The sequence below is a fragment of the Sapajus apella genome, unplaced genomic scaffold (genome assembly GCF_009761245.1).
Source record: "Sapajus apella isolate SASKATOON/1434 unplaced genomic scaffold, GSC_monkey_1.0 scaffold2, whole genome shotgun sequence".
Lineage (NCBI taxonomy): Eukaryota > Metazoa > Chordata > Mammalia > Primates > Cebidae > Sapajus > Sapajus apella.
Window position 1 is genome coordinate 8,948,070 of NW_022436942.1, and position 21,253 is coordinate 8,969,322.

At 38.3% G+C, this 21,253-nt stretch overlaps 1 long non-coding RNA gene across 1 annotated transcript in view; it reads right to left on the reverse strand.

The window, feature by feature from the left end:
• Window positions 1–4,213: 4,213 nt before the first annotated feature.
• The window catches only part of LOC116556682, a 39,635-nt gene continuing 22,595 nt past the window's right edge, over window positions 4,214–21,253 (reverse strand). Inside the window, exon 3 of the long non-coding RNA XR_004271117.1 lies at window positions 4,214–4,402. This is a non-coding gene — a long non-coding RNA (uncharacterized LOC116556682). The remainder of the gene's footprint in view (window positions 4,403–21,253) is intronic.

The following is a 21,253-nucleotide window of genomic DNA, read 5'->3' on the forward strand; positions in this document are numbered from 1 at the left end:
ATTAAGGCAGAAATCAAGAAGATCTTTGATACCAATGAGAACAGAGAGACAACATACCAGAATCTCTGGGACATGGCTAAAGCAGTGTTAAGAGGGAAATTTATAACACTAGATGCCTACAAGAGAAAGCTGGAAAGATTTCAAATCGCAAACAAAGAGCAAACAAATTCAAAAGCTAGCAGAAGACAAGAAATAACAAAGATCAGAGCAGAACTGAAGGAGACAGAGACGCAAAAAACCCTTCAAAAAAATCAGTGAATCCAGGAGCTGATTTTTGAAAAAGTTAACCAAACAGATAGACTGCTAGCTAGACTAATAAAGAAGAAAATAGAGAAGAATCAAATAGACACAATAAAAAATGATAAAGGGGATATCATCACTGACCCCAAAGAAATACAAACTACCCTCAGAGAATACCATAAACACCTGTATGCAAATAAAGTAGAAAATCTAGAAGAAGTGGATAAATTCCTGGACACATACATCCTCCCAAGAGTAAGCCAGGAAGAAGTGGAATCCCTGAGTAGACCAATAACAAGTTCTGAAACTGAGGTAGTAATTAATAGCCTATCAACCAAAAAAGCCCAGGACCAGGCAGATTCACAGCTGAATTCTACCAGAGGTACAAAGAGAGCTGGTACTATTTATTCTGAAACTAATCCAAACAATTCAAAAGGAGGGACTCCTCCCTTACTCATTATGTGAGGCCAACAACCTGGCAGAGACACAACAAAAGAAGAAAACTATAGGCCAACATTTCTGATGATACAAAAATCCTCAATAAAATACCGGCAAACTGAATCCAGCAACACATCAAAAAGCTTATCTACCACAATCAAGTCATCTTCATCCCTGGGATGCAAGGCTGGTTTAACATAAGCAAATCAAAAAACATAATCCATCACATAAACAGAACCAAGGACAAAAACCGTATGATTGTCTCAGTAGATGCAGAAAAGGCCTTCAATAAAATTCAACATCTCTTCATGCTAAAAACTTTCAATAAACTAGGTATTGATGAAACATATCTCAAAATAATAACTATTTATGACAAATCCATAGCCAATATCATACAGAATAGGCAAAAGCTGAAAATGTTCACTTTGAAAACCGGCACAAGATAAGCATGCTCTCTCTCAGCCTTCCTGTTAAACATAGTATTGGAAGTTCTGGCCAGGGCAATCAGGCAAGAGAAAGAAATAAAGGGTATTCGAATAGGAAGAGAGGAAGTAAAATTGTCTGTTTGGAGATGACATGATTGTATGTTAGAAAACCACACCATCTTAGCCCCAAAACTCCTTAAACTGATAAGCAACTTCAGCAAAAGTCTCAGGATACAAAATAAATGTGCAAAAATTGCAAGCATTCCTATACACCCACAGTAGAGAAGCAGAGAGCCAAATTATGAATGAACTCCCATTCACAATCTTTACAAAGAGAATAAAATACCTAGGAATACAGCTAACAAGGGATGTGAAAGACCTCTTCAAGGAGAGCTACCAACCACTGCTCAGGGAAATAAGAGAGGACACAAATGGAAAAAACTTTCCATCCCTATGGATAGAAAGAATCAATATCATGAAAATGGCCATACTGCCCAAAGTAATTTACAGATTCAATGCTATCCCCATCAAACTTCCATTGACATTCTTCACAGAATTAGAAAAAAACTACTTTAAATTTCATATAGAACCAAAAAAGAGCTTGTATAGCCAAGACAATCCTAAGCAAAAAGAAAAAAGCTGGAAGCATCATGCTATCTGACTTCAAACTATACCATTACAAGACTCTGGTAACCAAACAGCATGGTACTGGTACCAAAACAGATATATAGACCAATGGAACCGAACAGATGCCTCAGAAATAACACCATGCATCTACAACCATCTGATCTTTGACAAACCTGACAAAAACAAGCAACGGGGAAAGGATTCTCTATTTAATAAATGGTCCTGGGAAAAATGGCTAGCAATATACAGAGAACTGAAACTGGACCCCTTTCTTACACCTTATACAAGTACTAACTTTAACATACATTCAAGACTTAAATGTAGAACCGCAAACCGTAAAAACTCTAGAAGAAAACCTGGCAATACCATTCAGGACATAGGCATAGGCAAAGACATCATGACAAAAATGCCAAAAGCAATTGCAACAAAAGCCTAAATTGACAAATGGGATCTAATTAAACTAAAGAGCTTCTGCACAGCAAAAGAAACTAGCATCAGAATGAGCAGGCAACCTACAGAGTGGGAGAAAAGTTTTGTAATCTACCCATCTGACTAAGGTCGAATATCCAGAATCTACAAGGAACTTAAACAAATTTATAAGAAAAAAACAACTGGCCCCATCGAAAAGTGGGCAAAGGACACAAACATACACTTCTGAAAAGAGGACATTTACGGGGCCAACAAACATATGGAAAAAAAGCTCAACATCACTGATCATTAGAGGTACACAAATCAAACCCACAATGAGATACCATCTCACACCAGTCAGAATGGTGATTATTAAAAAGTCAAGAAATAATAGATGCTGGTGAGGCTGTGAAGAAATAGGAGTGCTTTTACACCATTGGTGGGAATGTAAATTAGCTCAACTGTTGTGGAAGGCAGTGTGGTGATTCCTCAAGGATCTAGAACCAGAAATACCATTTGACCCAGCACCCATTACTGGGTATATACCTAAAGGAATATAAATCATTCTACTATAAAGACAGATGTACACATATGTTTATTGCAGCACTATTTACAATAGTAAAGACAATGAACAAACCCAAATGCCCATCAATGATGGACTGAATAAAGAAAATGTGGTACATATACACTATGGAATACTATGCAGCTGCAAAAAAGGATGAGATCATGTCCTCTGCAGGGACATGGATGAAGTTGGAAGCCATCATCCTCAGCAAACTAACACAGGAACAGAAAACCAAACCCTGCATGTTCTCACTCTAAGTGGGAGCTGAACAGTGAGAACACATGGACACAGGGAAGGGAACAATACATACCAGGGCCTGTCAGAGGGTGGGGAGAAAGGGGAGGGAGAGCATTAGGGCAAATACCTAACACATGCATGGTTTAAAATCTAGATGATGGGTTGATAGGTGCAGCAAGCCACCATGGCACATGTACACCTATGTAACAAAACTTCACGTTCTGCACGTGGATCCTGGAACTTAAAGTAAAATACAAAAATAAAAAATAAAACTGATAGGGTTGATGTGATGTTTAAATGAGACAAAGTATGTGAAAATCATTTTAAATAACAATGTAATGGGAATGTTAGTTTTTATTATGCTGTCAAGACATTTGCTATCAAATGAAGTTATCACTTATGAGAGAAAAAATATTTAAATGGATTTTTTTTGAGTGGCAAGGTCATTACATTGAAATAATGAGGAACAGAGGACAATTTCAGAAATAACTTTTTAGCAGCTTAAATTTTCCCTGGAAAATTTACTATTGTCCTGGGAATATTGCATGGTTCAAAAGCTGAGCACTTCTGCATGGCATTTAATTAAAATGCAGCCTGAACATACTATGTGAAGAATTTTAAACAGTCTTGTTCAATATAAAATATACTCAATGTCAGTATATTATGTCTTTTTTTAAGAATCATTTTCCCATCAGAATGCATTTGACAGTCAATCTGTGAAAAAATAGATTGGGATTGTGTAATTTTTATATGCTTCTTAACATTCTTTTTATTTTAATGATAAATTTATAATTATTGCCTATCCCATTTATAATGGTCTGGGAGGTAAGTACCTAAAAATATTTATAAAAATTATATTGCTATCTCTATGAACTTGAGTTCTCAGGAGTCTAATAACATAAGATAGGATAAAATAATTTTAAAAACATGTTTCAAAAGTAGCACTCTTTAAAAGCCTCCATCTATGTAAGGAAAGTAAAATGGATAGATACAAAGAATATTTTTTGTTAAGTATTTAGGATTTTCTAGATTGTCAATTATCCACATCAATCACTGCTATTAACAAAGTACACTGGATACCTTCACAACTCAACTGTTGTCTCTAGCTTCTTGTTTCTACACAACAATGTGGATATTGGAATTTAAGAGTTGGATGGTGAGAAAGGCCATTTGGAGTTGCTAGGATTCCCCAGTAGGAGGGGTGAAATAAGTTTGTGGGTCCTCAGGTTTGTACAATTTCTTTTAGAAAAAAACATGAAAATTTAATCCAAATGTATATAAGGATTTATTTATGAAACCAGGGCAAGTGAAGGACCCTGAAAGCTTCCCCCTCAGAATGAATCATGTACTTCTGCCTAGGCAGACTGAAAAGGGGGTTTCCTTTCCCAGAGGGTTTCTGCTTTCTCACTTTCTGTCTTCTGCTTGCCTCTTGCCTTAGTGTAAAGAATCCAGATGGGCTATGCTAAAGAGAAAAAGAAATGCCATGTTCATGATCATAGAGCTGAAGAGTGTTCTTTATTAAAGAGCCAGCTGTCCTGCTGAAACAAAGGTTTCAAAGATTTCAGGCTATAGTTGGGGAACAGAGGCCAACTGAAAATTCACACCAACTGCACGAATAGAACTTGGATCCAAGAAACATTCCATTATTTCTTTCAGCACAGATAGGAGAATCTCACCACCAATTCTTGAGCTAGGTCCTTATATCACGTGCAAATGTGACCGTGTTGGAAAGATATCAAGGTGGCTGTTGGAAGCTTGCTGCATGCATGCTTGTGGCCTCTGAGTGTATCAAGCTGACCTTTTTAGGAAAATGATGTCTGGCTTGTTGGATGAATTAACTTACACCCTCGCTGTGAAGCAGAGGAGCTTCAGAGCATTCGGGTGACAAATTGCACAGATAAGATGGCATGTCTTTTCTGTCTGAGTGACAGCGTGCTGAGTGGTGGTCTGATTTTGTGAAAATGGCTGGGAAGCTCTAAATAGCAGGCTATTCTCCTTTGAAGCACATACAGCTGGTTTAGGTTGAAAAATGACAGGTGTTAGGTGTTATATAAGCAAAGGTGAGAATTCGGTAATAACTTTAAAACTAACAAATGTAGAATTTTGCTGAAAGTTATGCTTTTTACATTTTCATGTATTTATTAAAAGTCCAAAGGATGGATGCTGATCCATTCAGGTATGAAAATAAGATTCTATTTTTGAAAAAAGGAATTTAATATATTTTTGTTTTGATTATATTTCATTCTTCTTCCTAAGTAATTCTGTCCTCCAAAAATACCATTGTTTAAAAGTATCATGTCATTATCCCATCCAAATCACTCACACATGACTTGGGGGCTACACTGGACATTGTATAAAGGAGGTGTCAGGCAGAATAAATGAAAAATTAAGCAAAGTTTCTTTTTCCACATCCTGCATCTTTCCCATTAGCCTCATTATTTATTTTTCTCTTCTGGTCTTTATTCCCCTACCTGTCGTTACCCTTCCCACCCCTATTATTTTCTACTATAGTATCAATTGATATGATATTTGTCTATTAAAGAGTAAGCCCCATTCTCCAAAATGATACTTATTAAAATTGGCAGTGCCTTTATATGATAAAATAAAACTGTACTGGTAGAATAACAGGCACCAAGGTTTGAATTTGAGGAAAGGATTCCTTCCCTTAATTTCTTCTCAATAGCACCATGGGGCTAGCTTCCTGTTTCACTGCCTAGTTAGACTAGCTCCATAGACAGCTTTCTAGGAAGGAATAATCTGAGTAATAAAATAAACACGACATAAATAGAGAGAGCCAGGCTCCAAGTCAACTGAAGAATTAGAGCTTCAGAGTAGGAAGCGTCCTTAGAGCTGGTTTTGTCAAACCCTGGATTTTCTTCACCTGAAAACTGAGCCATGGAAACGGTAAGTGCATTGCACATGTTCATTCAGCTAGTATACCTATACATTTGGTACAAGAATTAGGGTCTTATAAAATTTCTAGTCCGGTGCTACTTTTATCAACCATATCAACCCGCCTCCAAAAATATGTAAATCCAATGAAACATAAGTGGAGCGATATGGTTAGGCTTTGTCTCACCACCAAAATCTCATCTTGAATTATAATCCCCATAATCCCCACTTGTCAAGGGTGGGACCAGGTGAAGGTAATTGGATCATGGGGGCGGTTCCCCCACACTGTTCTCGTGATAGTGAGTGAGTTCTCACGAGATCTGATGGTTTTATAAGGGGCTCTTCCCCTTCACTCGGCATTTCTCCTCCCAGCCGCCTTGTGGAGAGGGTGTCTTGCTTCCTCGTCACCTTCCGCCATGATTATACGTTTCCTGAGACCTCTCCAGCCATGCTGAACTGTGAGTCGATTAAGCCTCTTTCCTTTATCAATTACCCAGTCTCAGTTCTTTACAGCAGTATGAAAAGGAACTAACACATGGAGCATATCATAATGTTTTATTTTTAATGTGGAGTAAGAATTGTGAGACATGAGAGTCAAGTCATATAAATGTATTGCAGGAAGGTGGAGAAAGAGAAGAGAAATGAGTAAACATTTAAAACAGTGTAGGGTGTTACTTCTTTGTTTTTGTTTGTTTTTGAGATGGAGTCTTGCTCTGTCACCCAGGTTAGAGTGCAGTGGCGCGATCCGGGCTCTCTGCAACCTCCGCCTCCCGGGTTCAAGCAATTCTGCCTCAGCCTCCTAAGTAGCTGGGATTACAGGCACCTGCCATCACGACCATTTTTGTAGTTTTAGTAGAGACGGAGTTTCTCCATATTGGTCAGGCTGGTCTCCAATTCCTGACCTTGGGTGTTACTTCTTGAAACCAGGATGGAAAGAGTAAGGAGGAAATGAGACTAAATACAGATGGAAGATGAACACTTTGTTCACCTTACACTTAAATCCCAATCCTCTTCCCTTCCTTAGCCAACATAAATCAAGTCAAAGCCAAAGGGCATATTGAATGCATACCTTTTCTATTTTACCATCAATTTGGACTTCAAGAAGAAATATTCAGTGACTTTTGAGGCACATTTATGGGGATTTATCAGGGAAGGAGGAATCTGAGGGATCTGACTGTACCTAGACTTGGAGTCAGCAGGAAGACGCTATGTCTGTAAGGTACTTTTAAAATGTCTCTTATGAGAGATGAATGCGGCGATTATAGCTGTTAATTCAATACCTGTATTTGCCTGTAACAGCAGCTCATTAGTTGCAGCAGATGCTCTTGATTGTTCTTCCATATCTCCTAGTTTTTCAACGCATGCTAGCCGGACTTTGAATGATCCGTCCCTGCATTTCTTCTCCTGAGGGCTTTTTTTGGACTGCTAAAGCCCAATTTGCCTCCTATCTGGTAGACAGCTATGCCAGGGAATTAATGTTCCCTGGAAGCATTCCTCAACTAATAAATAAGTTGGTATGTAAATACCCTAGCTCCTTTAGCCCTGAAGCATGTGTTTTCTATTGGTTTGTAGTTTCTTCACAGTGGGAGCTGGCTTGATAATGCACCCTTTATTGGCTACTTTTTCTCTGGTTAACTTCCCTAACCGCTTATTGATATTTTCTTTGCCTTTCAAATGAACCACTTGCACCCTAATCTTTGTCATAAGGTCTGTTATTGAGGGAACCCAAATAAAGACATAGAATTGCTTACTATGTGAGCAGTAGAGTCTCGGAACAAACTTCAGGAGAGCCCATTCATGTCAAGCATTCAGTTGGAAGAAATGGCAACCCTAACTTCAGTAACCTAAAGGGGATTATTAAAATAGGGGATTATTTTTCTTCTATTCAAGAATTCCAGTGGCAGACAGTTGGTAGAGAAGGTCCGACTACTCCATGATCCCACCAAGGAATCAGGGCCTTTTTGTTTTTCTGTTTCCCCATCTTCATCTTGACGTTTTGTCCTTGGGCTGTTTGCTCATGTCACAAAACATCTGTTGCATCTCAGAAACCAGAGCCATATTCCAGGAAGAAAGGGGGGAAAGTTAAAGCTTTCCTTTTTGCACAGCTTTGTCTTTTTAGTCAGGAAAAGAAGTCCTTGCCAGGCTTGCAGCTAAACTAGGTCACCTGCTCATTATCAGGCCAATTACATCCAAAGGGGATGAGATTAAAAAGCCTGGTTTAGCTCAATCATGGTTCATTCCTGGTGAAGGTCCCTATCTGAACAAATTGGGATTCTGTTAGCTGGAAAGAAGAGGCAGAAATGGCTTGGGTCAGCCATAGACAGTATGTCATGCATCGTGTCTAAAAAGTATATTATTGGTCAGCTCCATGGTAAAAATTTCAGTTTTGTATCTCCACATGACTATTTCAGACCAATGACATGCCAGCAGACACACACTCTAACACAAAGAAAATATAGAAGCAGAGAGGAGTAGCTTTAATGTGCCTTCCTTAAAAGTCTTTATTTTATTGAGTTTTATATATCTTTATAAACTGTATTTCTGGATCAATCTTGGCAAATAAAATTATTTTTATAGCCTAAAAACTACAAGGCATACTAGTTAACTACTGTTTGTAAAGGGGGCTCTGCTCAGAAGAGCACTGTTTTTGCAGGTGTATAAAGAGAACAATTCTAAACATAAAGCTATTTAGAGCTATTTAGTAAAATTGAAGGCCAGTAATATTCACAAGAACAAAATCTGGGTCTCTGTTTAGTTACCATGAATATGTCCTTGCAAGATATTGGAAAGAGGTCCCCTGGGAGAAAGCTGGCCTTCTAGAGTTAAACACTGTCTACTGTGGAATGTTAAGCTTTAATCTTAAAACACTGCATGTTAATTGATTGTCAAAGAAGAATGTATTGAAATTGCCATCTGAAAGCTCTAAAGAAATATAAAATGCACTTCTATGAGGGGAGAGAAGAGCCTCAAACTTTGCCTTTCTTTCCATTGGCCAAAGGAGAAATTAATAAATCAATGATTCTGTTAGAGCTCTAATCTTAAAATAAACTGTACAAGATATGTTTTTTTTTAACAAGAACAAAACATCTTTGTTCTAAGCAGAATCTACTCAGTCAATGGCCAGAATGTAAGACTTTTGCCAGTCATATGGTAGAAGGGAAGTGTCACTCTTGTTTTACAGAGAGCCATGTAGAACAATTTAAGAAATTAAGTGGAAACAAACTCAACCAAAGCCAGTTAACCTAAACTAGAATTGATTCTGCTCCATGAAACTTTATGAAGCAGATACAGTTAATTCTGATAATCCAGCATTTTGTAGTTTAGAAATCCTTTTGATTCTTCTTGGAAAGTCAAAGGAATCCAGAAAAATCCTGTACTCTGTTGTTATGTGCCAGACATTGTCTCAGGTGCTTCAGATGGATTAATTCTTAATCTTCACAGCAGTCCAACCCAATACCATGAGCTCTCTCCTTACCATCCCCACTGTTCATGTGGGGGAAAGGGGCTACATAAAGGTTCAACCACATACCTAAGATTGCAAAGCAAGTGGGTGGCAGAAACAGGATACAATTCTCTGCCTTCTATTTCTGAAGGCAACATTTTTAACTAATTTTACTGCCTTAGAAATTATCAGATGAGTGTCCTAAGTGTATTAATTGAGTTGGTATGTCATTAACCCACAAATATTTCCAGAATTGAGAGAGAGCCTTTAAAATATTAAATTGGCATAAAATTACAGGCTTTTTAAAGAAACATTGTCATTTACTGAGAATAACAGTAATTGTGTTACTGCAGAAACAATAAATCCGCATATTTTATGAAATAATCAAATCTCCTTTCTGCATTTCTTACTGCTTATATCTCAAATTTCTGAGACTTTAATGAAAATGATATTGGTAAACCAAGCCCTGCAGATGCTCATGTTCTGTTCTCATTTTTTAATTGTTTACTAGTTTATAGCTCTCAGATTTTATGATAACCATGTTCTGAGGAACATGGTCTAATCATCCAGTTTTATAGGACTTTGACATTAACTGCCTTTATGTGTTGGAGATATTTGATTGCATTAAAAAGAGTGTTTTTAAAATTTTGGAATAATGTGCAATTTTGATATAGAATTATGGTGCACAGTAAACGTTTATGCTAGAAGTAAATTATATTAAAAATAGGACAACTTTATCTTCACCTCTTACAAAGGTGAAATTAAGATATAGCAATCGAGTAATGTCCATTAGTCTGAGATCTCAAAAAGGAAGGAGAGAAGGAGGAGAAGTAGGAGAAAGAAAAGGATTATGGATGTATAACTTAATACTTTAAAGCAAGGGAAAATATGACTTCTGGCCTCCCCTTATAAAAATTATTTCTCAGCAAAAGAAATCAAAAAAGGTGAACTTCTTTTTTGATAACTTGGTATGTACTTTCCCAATCTTTGGGTCCAACCCACCTCAATAAGAGTAAAAATACAAATTTCCTTATAAACAGAAGACAGGGTCTAATATCTAAATCCAGCAGTGGATTTCATAGGTGAATGATCCTGCCAGCTTGTAAGTTCAAGAAGATAATGTTAAAAATCAAATATCCCAAAACTGAAATCATCATTTGTGAAGATACCATGTAGCTTCTGCCTAGAGTAGAAATAATAATTCATTCTTTCAGTCCGCAGGTTGTTGATTCAGGAGATACTTATTATCTGTCATACGTTGGATACTCTTTTAGGCACTAGGTAGGCAGCAATGAATGAAAGTCCCTGCTCTCAGCTTACCATCTACTGGGGAGGAGACTGCCCATCGACACGTAAACAAGTAAACGTGTCAGATGGTGATAAGTACAAGGAATGAAAACAGCTGAGAAAGGAGTAGCGTGGTCAGAAAAGACATTTCTGACAAGGTGACAAAGAGAAAACAATTTTGTTTGGATTCTATGATGCACATTTTGTAAACAGTTCATTTTAAAGACTATATCAGGAAGTATCATTGTTTAAAGTTAGGAATTCTGTGGGTGTTTCATTGGAATTTTATGTAGTCAAAGTGGTTGTCTACTTGTATTCTCCACATTTTTTCTAGGTTAGAATTATGAACATGATATAGAACTTCATGGCTTTGATTTCTCATTCATCTCTACCTTACTAGACTCAGTAAATGCTTTCTAAGGAGAACTTTGCCTAACATATATGTGTTAACTTAATTGAGCTCCAAACACAGTTAAGAGGCATTCTATCCAAGTGGTTGTCCTGATATGTACTTCTTTATTTTCAAGAGAATCTCAACTCTGCCCCTGGCGCAATTTTCTATGAAGCCCTGCCTCAGTGTACTAGTGCCTGTAATATGTTACCATTTTTACGTATTGAGGGATGCCTATATCAATGGTATATGGTTACTGAGGAACTGAATGAAGCAATATATCCCCTGAAAGCATTCTCTTCCTCCTGCACTTTTTCTTTTCTTTGATCTTGGCCCTCACAATTATCTTCAGCTAAATTATACATGTTGGGGTATTACATCAAATTCACAATTAGAATATTCCAATTGATTAATATTTTTAAAGATGCAAAAAAGTGAAATTTCATGAGATATTTGAATAATTGAAAAATGAAAATTTGATATTAGAAACTATATTGAATATAGTAACTGTATTTTTTCTTCTTTTAGTTGTTTTGAATATAAGGACAGATTCTGGAAACATGGCAAACAAACTAAGCACTTCGTACTTTCCCTCTATCCCTAGTCCCATCTATCTACAGGATCTGAGTGGCAGGTCCCAGGCAGGCTCTAGGTGATACGCTTCAGGAAGCAAGTGTGAGGCTTTCTACCTGAGCATCAGATGAGTCTCCAAACCTTTATTGGGGAACCCAGGACAAGACTTAGAACCAAAGGGCCCTCAGGAATTTGTGTACCCCCGGGGTAAAACTGGCACTGATTCTATGTGAGTATGTTTATTCTTGCTGATCCCTAAGAGGTGCAAGGAAAACTAAGCAGGTGGGCTTGGCCTTTACTATGTCAGAATACAGTAGGGCAGGGAGGCTTCCTCCTGGCTCCCCTCTCTGTCCCTAAAGTTAGAAAATGCTTTGCTTTCCACAAGGTGAACCACAATCACTTATGGAACCAGAAATAGCAGTCCTGTGCCTAAATGAGCAGAGAAGCCATACCATATGTCTCAGAGCAGAAATGACAAGAAAATAGTGATGTGGTCCTGTCATTCAGAGAAAGACCAAAACACAGAGGTAGGTGCCCAGAGAAAGAGCACTATGGAAAATCCCTGAGGAATCAGAGCTGAGAATCCACCCTAAAGTTTTTTCTGGAACTAAAAAACAACATTTTCAAACACACAAAAAACCAATAGGTGAATTGAAGAAAAGAATGGTGTTGGGAAAACTGGCTAGCCATGTGCAGAAAGCAGAAACTGGACCCCATCCTGACGCCTTACACTAAAATTAACTCCAGATAGATTAAAGACTTAAACATAAGACCTAACACCATAAAAACCCTAGAAGAAAACCTAGGCAAAACCATTCAGGACATAGGCAAGGACTTCATGACTAAAACAACAAAAACATTGGCAACAAAAGCCAAAATAGACAAATAAGATCTAAGTAAACTCCAGAGCTTCTGTACAGTAAAAGAAACAATCATTAGAGTGAACTGGCAACCAACAGAATGGGAAAAAATTTTTGCAATCTACCCATCTGACAAAGGGCTAATATCCAGAATCTACAAAGAACTAAAACAGATTTACAAGAAAAAAACAAACCCCTTCAAAAGTGGGTGAAGGACAGGAACAGACACTTTTCAAAAGACACATATGAGGCCAACAAACATATGAAAAAATGCTCATCATCACTGGTCATTAGAGAAATGCAAATCAAAACTACATTGAGATACCACCTCACACCAGGTAGAATGACTATCATTAAAAAATCTGGAGACAACAGATGCTGGAGAGGATGTGGAGAAATAGGAACACTTTTACACTGTTGGTGGGAGTGTAAATTAGTTCAACCTTTGTAGAAGACAGTGTGGCAATTCCTCAAGGATCTAGAAATAGAAATTCCCTTTGACCCAGCAATCCCATTACTAGGTATATACCCAAAGGATTATAAAGTATTCTGTTATAAAGACACATGTACACATATATTCATTGCGACATTGTTTACAATAGCAAAGACCTGGAACCAACCCAAATGCCCATCAATGATAGACTGGACAAGGAAAATGTGGCATATATACACCGTGGAATACTACGTAGCCATAAAAGACAATGAGTTCGTGTCCTTTGTAGGGACATGGGTGAATGTGGAAACCACCATTCTCAGCAAACTAACACAAGAACAGAAAATCAAACACCGCATGTTCTCACTCATAGGTGGGTGTTGAACAATGAGATCACATGGACACAGGGAGGGGAGCATCACACACTGGTGTCTGTTGTGGTGGGTCTAGGGGAGGGACAGTGGGGGTAGGGAGGTTGAGGAGGGATAACATGGGGAGAAATGCCAGATATAGGTGATGAGGGGATGGAGGCAGCAAACCACCTTGCCATGTATATACCTATGCAACAATCCTGCATGATCTGCACATGTACCCCAGAACCTATGTACAATAAAAAAAATGGACTCTGTTGATATCTGCATTAGTGACCATAAATGCCAAGTAAAAGAAATCCCTCAATGAATTACCAAAAATGTAGAGACAGAAAGATGAAGGAAACACATGGAAGGTGCAAAAACTTAGAGTGAAATTAATAGGTTTTCCACAAAGAGACTAATGTAAAAGAGACAATGATTTTTACAGGTAATAGATGAAAATTTTCTAGACTAAACATAAGCCTGAATTGTAGTTTGAAAGGGAAATACTACATTTTAAGCAAGTTTGGTAAGAAAAAATCTAAACAGCATACCTGGGCATATTATAGCAAAATTCTTGAACCACAAGAAGGAAAAGAAAAATTTGTATGCTTGCAGAGAGAAAAGATACCCCATAAAAGAAAAAGTTTACTGTGAGATAGTATATCATGGAAGTTAAGAATAATGGCTTGGGTCCCATAGTCTAGTTCTGATTTCACATTTCTCTATTTAATGCCTATGCATCTTGAGTAAGTTACTTAACTATATTTCAGTTTGCTTATATGTAAAATAGTGATCATGTATCAATTCATAATGTTTTATAAGGATTAAATGAGCTAGTAATTAATTGGTACATGGCTTAGAACAGTGCCTGGTACATAGTCTCAATATATGTGGTAGCTATATATGTATATCTCAAAGCTGCAAGACAGAAGACAGAGGAAAATCATCTACATCAAAAAGAACTAAACTCAGGGATCCTGTATTCAGCCATATAGTATGGCTTCTCTGACCTGGTGACAGATAGCTGTGGCAATGTGGGGGTTGGATTCAGGAAACATATCACCCAAATACCCCATCTGAGGAATTTGAAACTACATTTTCCTCATTCTAAGGGGTGATGTAAAAGAGAGGAACCAGAGGTCTCCTTCATCATAGCCTATGGGAGGGAGCTTAGGCCCCAAAGTTTCGAGGTCCCTGAGACCACAGATCAAATATAAGCTTACTGAAGAACATTTGGAACTGGCTCTAGATATTGAGGGGCTCTCAATAGCTACATGGTATCGATTACAATGAGCACACCAAATCTTGATTACTGAAAGCTATTCCCCATTAAGAGAAAGTTGGGCTCCTTGGAATAATATGTGATTTCAGGGCTGATTTTAATATGGAACAGAAAAAGGGCAAGATGAACTAGAAAAAACTGTACATGTGTTTTCAAAAAAATAAAATAAGGCATGTCAAAAGAATATAGGAGGCAGCCCAAAGGGGAGAGGAGTTCCTAGGTCAGATCCTGAATGTCAGGGAGAAAATTCCTCTCATTTGTTCTGGGGAGCCTGGCTTTATTTTACGAAAAATCTTTCTTTTCTAGTCTTTTCCTTGGCCCATCTGAAGTGGGCATTGGGAAGGATGCTCAATCCAGGATCTTAGGATCTATAGTGCTTTCACTGTCTATATTTTGCCTATGGAAGTTTGAGGTCCCATGGGTTTTAAGACTCAAATAATCAACATACTATGATATGGTTTGGTTGTGTACGCTCCCAAATATCATCTTGAATTGTAGCTCCCATAATTCTCATGTGTTGTTGGGAGGGATCCTGTGGGAAGTAACTGAATCATGGGAGCGGGTTTTCCTGTGCTGTTCTCATGATAGTGAATAAGTCTCACGAGATCTGATGGTTTTATAAAGGGCAGTTCCCCTGTACTTGCTCTCTTGCCTGCTGCCATGTAAGATGTGCCTTTGCTACTCCTTCACCTTCTGCCATGATTGTGAGGCCTCCCCAGCTATGTGGAACTGTGGGGTCCATTAAACCTCTTTTTCTTTATAAATTACCCAGTCCTGGCTATGTCTTTATTAGCAGTGTGAGAACAAACTAATACATAGTAATTTGCTGGTGTCTTTGTCAGTAAAGATTCCTTAGAAATACAGTAGGCTTTAAATCTATTTGTCAGTCAGTCCCATGCACCAATAATCATATCCCAAATTCTCTCCTAAAGGTAGATTCTTATGTCTGCTTTTTCTGTTTTCTCTCCCTGTGTCCCTGTGTTTCAACTTTACAGTAGCTGCTTTGGAGGCGTTTAAAAGAACAGGCTTGGGTGGGACTGAAATAGACTTATGCTGATTTTTGCCATGGGACTGAATCACTTTATTCAACTGAGAAATCATAATAGACCTCTTAAAGATTTTATTTTTCAGTCTTTTGCTTCTCAGATTCTAGAGTTAGTTTTTCCCTCCTTGTGAGATCACATATGTCCAACTGTGATTTCAAATTAGCCAATTTCTGCTGAGTAGCTAAAGGTCATTGTTTTTGTTTTAAAATATCTTGCTAAAAGTAGCAAGAAAAACACCATACATTAATACTCTTCCGACTACTTTTCTTAAAGCCACGTGCTCAGTAGAAATACAGTCTGCCTGAATTATGACACACGGCAATTTTACCAAATATTTTGTCTCTGTACAATACTGGTTTCCATTTTTTCCAGCTTGTGTTATCCATTTTCTCATTACATACACTTGACCTTTAAGCCAACATATTTTTAATTTTTTGTGATGTTCTAGGTTAAGATATAACTTTTTGTGTTAATTAGGATAGCACTAACTGCGGTAACACATAAACCCCAACCTGTTAGTTATTTCTGCCTAACCTAATGGTCCAAGATGTGTCCTGGTTGCTAGGCAGTTTTCCTTTACATGCTAATTTAGGGCTTAAGCCTCCACTCCTTTGTCTTAAGCCTTTACATCTTTGATGTTCTCACTTCTAACCAATGGATGGGAAATGAGAGTATGAAACTTAGAAGGGACACATTACTTGAACTCACATTGCATTGGTGAGTAGTGATATAACCTCTGAGTGGCAACTCCACACGCTGGAAGAGGAAGCACAAATTGTATGTGAATGGCTGGCTTCATTCTACCTCTACACAACAGGTACTGCACAACCTTTGATTAAACCTAGACAATTGGCTGCATAAAACCCGACTCACAAGCCTACTTTTGTTTCTTACATTGATCAAATTAACATTTTTTTCTGTATAGTGAAGTCAAATCCTTAATGTAAAAATTACCGTTTTTGAAGTGTAAGGCTTTGCTTCTGTTAAACTTCGTCATGGCAGCAGCACCCTTATTAATATGGAAAATCATTTAAGGAGTATATTTTATTGACTGAACTTTCATGATGGAAACTAGGAATAATGCAATTGGTGTTTAGATGTGCTTTTTAGAATTCCCTCTACTTCATTATGCTATTCTGTTGTGCCTCTTCAGAACAGTTTGTTTTCTGTGCTTTCAATGTTAAGAAAATCATTCCACTCCCACATTTCTCAGAGGAAGTGTAATAGTGGCTAGATGTGTTACAGGTTGAACTGTGTCCACACAGTTGAAGTCCTACCTCCAATACCTCAGAACGTCACCTTATTTGGAAATAGAATTGTTTCAGATGTAATCAGTTAAGATGAGGTCATTAATGTAGGCTCTGATCCAATATGACTTGTCCTTATGGGGAAGATAATGTGAAGACAGATACGCAGGAAAAAGGCCATGTGATGACAGAGGCAGTGCTTTGAAAGACACAGCTGCAAAGTAAAGAATGCCCATCATCGATGATCACCTCCAGAAGCTAGCAAGAGGCAAAGAAGGCTCTACTTAGAGCCTCAGGGAAAAATGGTTTGATTGTAAACTTCTAGCCTCCAGAACTGTGAGAGAATAAATTTGTTTTTATAAGCCACCCATTTGCGATACTTTACCACTGCAGCCCTCAGAAGCCAACACAAGGTGCAAGAGTTGAGGCTTAAGCAGATCTTGGGTTGAGGACCACCTCTGGAAGCTGCCATCTGTGAGGCCCTGGGTGTGTCGGTTCGTCACTCAGAGCCTGTTTCTTCAACTGTAAAATGGTAGATAATAATTTTCATTTTTCAGGACTGTTAGGATTTAAAACTTTAAAACTTTTAGCACAAGTCTTGACAAACTGTAAGTGCTTGGTTAAGGGAAACTATTGCGGTGAATTGCTTGAGTATTGAGTGACATAAGAATTGAATATTTTTTCAGATGTCACTGCTGCAGTTTTGGACCTAACAAAATGTATTTCTCTCTCTCTCTCTCTCTCTCTCTCTCTCTCTCTCTCTCTCTCTCTCTCACACACACACACACACACACACACACATATTTTAAAATATATTTTATTATACTTCAAGTTCTGGAGTGCAGGTGCAGAAGTGTAGGTTTGTTACATTGGTATACATGTGCCATGGTGGTTTGCTGCATCCACCACCCTGTCATCTACATTACTACACAGTACCTAACTTCTCCTAATGCTATCCCTCCCCTGTTCCCCCACCCGCTGTTCTTCATCCCCAGCCCCCTACCTGTTGATAGGCTCCAGTGTGTGATGCTTCCCTCCCTGTGTCCATGTGTTCTCATTGTTCAACACCCACTTATGAGTGAGAACACACAATGTCTGGTTTTCTGTTCTTGTGTCAGTTTGCTGAAAATGATGATTTCCAGTCTTATCCACAGCCCTGCAAAGGACATAAATTCATCCTGTTTTTTGGCTGCATAATATTCTATGGTGTATGTGCCACATTTTCTTTACCCAGTCTATCATTGATGGGATTTGAGTTGGTTGCTAGTCTTTGCTATTGCGAGCAGTGCTGCAATAAACATATATGCAGCACAGTATATGTTTATACTTCCTCCTCCAGGTATCTCTGTATACTACCATTCAGAAAATGACTGCATGCTCAGACAAAATGATTTATTTAGCTTTGGCCTTAGAGCAGAAAAACTCTTCTATGAGCAAGGATTGAGAAGGATACAATAATGTGTTTGATTCATTGATGTATGAAATACTAAACTCTTTAGTTCCAATAGTGCCTGGCACTGTGCCAAGTCCAGGGGATGCAACAGGGACTGAGGTCCAGTCCTCTTACAGATAATTTACAGGCAGGGATTAGCGATGAGTCTCTTGAGGGCAGTGCAGCCAGCACTCAGGGAACATGCATCAGGAAAGGCTTCCTGGAGAAGAGGCACCCTCAGCTGAGCACTAGGTATAAGTTCTTAATTACCCAGCTGAATGAGGATGTTGTAGGGTGTAGGTGCTTCCAGCAAGGGGCACAAACCAGACACAAAGGCCCTGTAATGGGTGAGCTTCTGGCTGAGCTCTCGACAAAGGGTGGTTCAGTGGTTCTGTCAGCGCTCTTGTGTATTTTGGGTAATTCCCCTAGACTTGAAAATTTAATGCATCTAAGGCAACTGAGTGTTCCTTTACAATCTTGCCCTTTATTCTGAGTTTTGATTTGCTCCAAAAATGCTTTTACCATAATTTTGCAGTTGAAAAATCACGCTTCTGAACAAAACAGAAAATAATAAAATACATCAAAACAAAAGCAGTGTCCAGTTTTTTGTCTTTACCGCATTATTTGTTAAGAGACTGTGATCTCTTCTAAGCAGTGGCCGTATTCTTTCTGGTTATTTTAATAACCTAAAATAATAGGGGGGTATTTTTCTTCTGTCACAAGAATTCCACCAGCAGACATTTGGTGGAGTTGCCCTTATCCCACTGTAGCTGGTTCTACTTTTTATGAGGAAAAACTAAATTTCCATTGTGCTAAGCTGCTGTATTTCAGGATTTATCTGTTCCAGAACCTTAGCTAACAGGCTTTATATACACCCCTTCCCCTTGGCAGGTTCCCAAGCATGAAGCAGACTCAGAGCAGGGAAAGGGAAAAAGTTTAAATTGGGCATGAGTTTGAAATTTGCATATTATGCTGATTTGGATGTATATGTGTGTGTTGAAAGAGAAATGAGATTTCTTATCTGAGAGCAACCAAGATTTCATCAAGGAGTGGGGAAGGACAAGTTGAGAGAGTACTTAAGAAACATAAAATTGGTTTCTGTTTGCATCTTACCAAGTTCGAGGATTTCAATGAACTAGTTACAGTTTACATACGTTTCTTTGATTTAGTAGAAGTAGCTAAATTGATAGTTCAGTGTTAACTAACAAAACAATTTTTTTTTTGCTAGACAAATTAAAGAATGCTATGTGTCTTAGTCCATTTGGGCTGAATTACAAAATAAACTGGGTGGCTTATGAACAAAAGACTGTATTTCTCATAGTTCTGAAGACTGGGAAGTCCAAGGTCAAAGCACCAGCAGATTTGTTGTCTGAGGAGAGCTCATTTCCTGCTTCATAGATGGTGCCTTCTCCCTTTGTCCTTACATGGTTTAAGGGACAGGGCAGTTCTCTGGGGCCTCTCTTTTAAGGGCACTAATTCTGTTCACAAAGTCTCCACACTCATGATCTAATCACTTCCCAATGTCTTCTCAGCTCTGAACACGATCACATTGGTGATTAGGTTTCCCAATAGAAAATTTGGGGAGGCCACAAACATTCAGATTAGAGTACCATGTTTAATTTTATTAGTTTTCCACTTGACCCTGCAAAGATACATATGTATGAATAAATTAGCACTACTTCTTTCTGTGCTGTTAGCCTACCATCTTCTTTTACTTATATCAAGGGATGGAAATATTAGATATAAACTTATAGTTTGGAAGTTTTCATAAAAACTTACCAGCCTCCTCCTCCCTACTACCCTGAGCCTGGTACTTACTTTGCTGCCTTCTAGCTCCTTTAGACTGGAATCTGTGGTTGAAACAAAAGGGTTTTCCTATTCTTTAGCTTCTGGGCAAGTTGTCTTGTTTAACATATGGTCCGTGTTCTTTTGGTTCTCCCCAGCCCTTCATCTTATCAAGAAGGCAGCCCCAAGGTCATGCCTCAGTCTAATTTTGTGGTCCCACTTACCCAGAATGGAAGTTAAGACAGTAATGACAGCAAGAGAACAAACTAGAACAGGTTCTGACCACTCACGCCAAAACAAAAAAGAGCAAAAATAGCTATAATTCATGAAAGTGAAATAACAGAATGGTAAAATGGCAAAGGTCAAAATCGAAGCCAATATTTTGTGAGTCTTAGTTTTACTGTCCGTATTTTTATACCACAGAAATACTTTCATATGAAGTCAGATGTTGTTTTGTACACAGTAGATTGTCTGCTAGTCTTTTGCCCACTAATAAAACTAATTTTAAAATCTAAGTTTATTGGATTATCATATTTATTGAATATTATGTGCCAGGTATTATTTGAAGCCCTATGTATATTCTGCTTCATTTAATCCTTACAACACACACACTGTATGGAAGGACTCCCCTTATATCCATTTCATGGAGAAGAAGCTGAGGAATAGCCTAGAGAAGATGAAAAAATTGTTCCAAATCACACTGCTGAGAAGTGACAGACTGGCTTCCAAGCCTGCACTACACATCCTGGTATTAACTACTGATGGCCGAGCCTTCACGGGGAGCTAGACTTTTGACCATGCACTTCACATTGATCATTTAATTTAACCCTTACAACAACCTTCCAGATAACATTAACTATTCACTGTTGAAGGTACAAAGGCTCAGTAAGGTTAAAAAACTTGCCAAATCTATAATCTGATTTCCATAACAGTCTTTTTTTTTTTTTGAGATGAAATTTTGTTCTGTTTCCCAGACTAGAGTGCCGTCGCTGATCTCGGCTCACTGCAACCTCTGCCCCCTGGGTTCAAGTGATTCTCCTGCCTCAGCCTCCTGAGGAGCTGGGATTACAGTTGCATACCACAATGCCTGGCTAATTTTTGTATTTTTAGTAGACACGGGGTTTTACTAGGTTGGCCAGGCTGGTGTTGAACTCTTGACCTCAGGTGATCCACCTGCTTCGGCCTCCCAAAGTTCTGGGATTACAGGTATGAGCCACCACGCCAGGTACAAAACACCCTTTCTTAACCTTATGGTGACCTTATAGTCTATTGTCTAAAGTCCAGGAT